Source organism: Sinocyclocheilus anshuiensis, unplaced genomic scaffold, assembly GCF_001515605.1.
Source record: "Sinocyclocheilus anshuiensis isolate Anshui unplaced genomic scaffold, SAMN03320099.WGS_v1.1 scaffold1163, whole genome shotgun sequence".
NCBI classification, from domain to species: domain Eukaryota; kingdom Metazoa; phylum Chordata; class Actinopteri; order Cypriniformes; family Cyprinidae; genus Sinocyclocheilus; species Sinocyclocheilus anshuiensis.
The window spans coordinates 367,193-371,468 of NW_015544295.1; positions in this window are offsets into that span (position 1 = coordinate 367,193).

The following is a 4,276-nucleotide window of genomic DNA, read 5'->3' on the forward strand; positions in this document are numbered from 1 at the left end:
TTCTGAGATTCCTGTCAGAATTAGTAGTTCTGTACAGGCCCCTCCCACGATAGTTGATTGACAGTAGCATTTCAGCACAGACTGGACTGGTGTCTTACCTTAGACCCGCCCTGACTGAGCTGTCATCAGTCCGCCATTGTGTCGACTCCGGTGCAGGGGAAGACAAGAATGTCTCCGACTCCGATTAAGCGATTGAGGTGTTTTGTTGTTGGATGTAATAATGAACATAGCAGTCGTCTTTTACTCCAGACATCTGAGCTGCTGAAGACGCAGAGGATTAACGTAACTTTTGTTTTTGAAGGGAATGCGCCGGTCCCGATCTGCCTAAATGCGTCTGTTCACGCGAATCATTCGTGAAAAAGTGAGTATAAGGTTCTTTTATGAATCTTTGCATCTTTTCCTAATAATGTGCTAGTTAGCAAGTTCTGCGGCTAAAGTAAACAGTACCATGAGATGGCTCGTCACCCACGGAAGAGAGGGGCGGGGTCAGCAGAGCTTATTAGCATTTAAACTAAAGCAAAATGGACTAAAACGGCTTGCTGAAAACAGAGCTAATTTTGACAAGGTAAAAAGGGTGTTTTTTACACTACCATCGAGAAATTTTAAACAAAATATGTTATATATGTTTTCATTAAGACCCTAAAGAATCATATCAACTTGTGGGAAATGGGCATCCGATGACCCCTTTAAAAAAACAACAACTGTAGATAATATAATATAAAATATTATATTAGATAATATAATAAAAAAAAAAAATCCTTAGACATCCATTAATGGAAGGTCACCCACATATGCTACTTTTGCATAGCATGCATCACTCACTTTCTTAAGAAATGTCAAAATCCAGTAATGTATCAATTAAAAACCAGTGTTCCACAGTTTTAAATAAAGAAACCTCATTAAATGCTTTATATGTTTGTCTATGTCGGTCCAATGACCTGTGTTCAGACCAGGGTGCTTGTAAACATCATATAATGCCAAAGATGGATAAGAGGGTGCAGTGAGTCAGCAGGACGTTGGGTGTGTAGTGTGTATGATGGAAGGGTTGTTTCTTCCACAGCACTGTAATGGAATTTGTTCCTCAGTGACTGACTCATCGGGACAAGCAAAACAGAGTGTGAGGATATGTTTACAGAAAAAGATATTATAGCAACACTGACACATTATAAACTCTTAAAAGAACCATTTACACAATTAAGTAATGCTTTATAAAACTTCACCTCAAAAAAGTCTCACTTAGAAAAGCTTTTGAAAGGTTCTTATTCAAAATTTCCAAAGACATGGACAATTTATTAAGCTGAGGCAACGCAGGTCTTCATCTTGCACATGCTGGTGTCAATAGTCAGGATGTGTGGAATCAGCTGCGCTTCACAGAGCCCTTGATCTGCAGCTGACACCCTCTATACAGGTCAAAGGTCATGCAAATTCCTCATGAGGACGTCCTGAAGATCTCCTGAGAGCACGGCTTCCTGCGTCGTCACACACGTTAGAAAACACACTGCACTTGCACGTTGAAACTGCAAGGACCACTGTTTAATTCATCTACATACTGCATCATAAGAGTTGTAGGCTTTGTCCCAAAACCTAGTGAGCTACAGAGACAGCATTTTAAGACACTCTCCCACCAGAAATGACGTTTCAAACTGCCTAATTTGAGCCAAATTGTAGATTCATAAAGAACAATGCAATGCCAGAATGCATTGTGATGAGCTTAGTGACAAATTTATCCAAGATAGTCAATAAGGAAAGACAAAAATAAAGATATGATTAGCATTTATTCAGTACAGGAAAGTATATCGTCAACTTAAAAGTGACAGTTTTACCCTCTGATTTTGTGCGTCCAATCCAAGCATGATGTGAACGCAATTAAAGGTATCTTTTTCATGTTAATCAGATTTTGTCCTAACCAGCTCATGAATTTCAGGTATTTGTGTGTTTTGTACAATATTAAAATGGTTTGAGATGGAATATCATTTTTGTGTGACTTTAAAACAAGTGGTTTTAATGGGTACTGCAGTCTAAATTTTCTAAAAATACTGGAGAGAATTGTTTCTCCTGCCTACTCCTCAGACTCCATGATCACGCGGGTTGCCAGGTTGGGGAGACGCAACCTGGCAACCAGGGGTGTCGAAATACTATTGGGTAAATTGGCAGTGGGCGGAATCACACAGACCAAAACAAAAACAGACATTCCAACACAGTAAAATAACTGGCTGTAGCATTGTTTTTTGGAGAAAAAAGTATTTGAACTTAATATGTTTCCTAAATATTATTATATTTTTATGCTTTAATACAGTCAAAAAATTACATACAGCACCTTTAAGAATAACTTAAAGGAAGCAACAATGCTCAAAATGTAAAATCTGTGGGAAGAAAGTATTTCATGACAAATATTTTATCAGTCACTGAGTTTGCATTTTGCATGATGTAAAAATCATTCATTTTATGTACTCATGTGAGACATCAGTGCACTTGCAGAGACAGCTCCACCCACAAGCTCTTCTGATTGGCTGTGATTTGTGATTGATTTGTTGCTTCTTTTGTGGACAGAAAATTAGCTGTCCCAATTCAGGGGCTTAGAAGGATACCTGGCCAGTCGCCACACCTCTGAGTCTGCAAAAGTTGAACAGAGTGCTGTTAAATGGGACAGTCCAGCCTACAGAGGACTGATCTTGTCACCCAGCAACTGTTGAAGTGATATTTGTAACGGACTTTTCTGAAATTGATGTTCAACTGTCTGAAAACCAAAAAGGGTTCACAACCTGTGTAAATTTGTCCACTTTGGTCCATTTATGAATATAATAAAAAATATAAATCTATGAAATCACATCTTTGTAAGATCTAAGTCAACATTTGAACCACTTTAAAGTGTGCGTGTGTGTGTGTTTAAACGTGTTTTGTTAGACATTTGAGTAAATTGAAACTTAATACTTACATTTAAATATGTAATCCGACATTTTCTCTCAAAACATCCTGTCATCAATGATGTGCAATAAATCTATGGATCTATGGATCCATTCGTTGTATCCTTCATGACTCGGGAAACAAAGGACGCGTTTCGAGGCTACATTTGAAGAAATCTTCAAAACAGGACAGCCTTCGTTGAGCCGCTGTGACACATTCAGTCTTGAAATTCAGCCTTTGAAGGATTATCACACAGATATTGCTTGTCGCGGGAATGTATCTTTTGTTTCTTTTTTACTTATCAGGTTGATACCTTACCATGCTAATGGCAAACTACTGAAATCAGCTAGGCTATTGCATTTATTCATTTAGCAGATTTTTTTTTCAAAGCAACTTGCATTGCATTCAAGATCAAGCATTTTGATGAGTTCTATTTCAGTCAGGATGCTAATTTAGCGCACAGCATTCTTGCCTACATGTTCACTGTTATTTTAAAAATGTAGGTAAAATAATCCAATGTAAAGAAAGTCTTGCAGTTTTCAAGGCTTGCAGCTTTTGTGTCACATTTTTAAAGTCTGTCTAATTAAATGATGTAAAAAAAAATATTAAAATGCATTTGATAACTGGATTCTGTTCTGTTCCTGCATTTAGCTTTTAGTGGAATTGAAGTATCATCCTCCTGTATGAACGGCCCCTTAGAAGGCAGCTGTCTGTGTAGGCATTTGACAGCAAGACAGCACACTTGGTTGTAGAACAGAGTTGTAGTCTCTGTGGCGAAAGATTAAAAACTCAAAACACAGTGCAAACATAGCATGATGGATGATTTCATACTGTTCCTTGGAATGATAACAAAACATTTTTTCAAGTCAAAGTCTCTAAATAGATTATGAAAATATAATTTAAAAGGTGTGATTTAGTGAAAGTATCAAATATCCTAATATTTCAATAATCTCAGTTCTCTATAAATAGTTCTTATGATCATACATAGAGTTTTAATGTGGCTTTGTGTTGGCTTGACAGATGCATGAAGCACATGCATGGCTCTCTCGATCTAATAGCAGTGATGAAAGCTCCTCTGAGATCACCTCCTTCATCACTGCTGATGCCCAGCAATAACTCACCATTCTTTCAGCCAGCAGAACAGGTGTGCTAAGAGCTGTAAGTGGACAAAAATGCAAAGCACTTCACGAGTATGAGTGTGCATCTTTTTGGCAAGCTGAGGTCCATTCCCTGCTTCTCTATGATTATTAAGGGGGTCCTATTATGCACTTTTACAAAGTCTTGATTTTGTTTTGGGGGTGTACTAGAACAGGCTCTCATACTAGATTGTTTGAAAAACACATTATTTTTCACATATTTTACATTATTACAA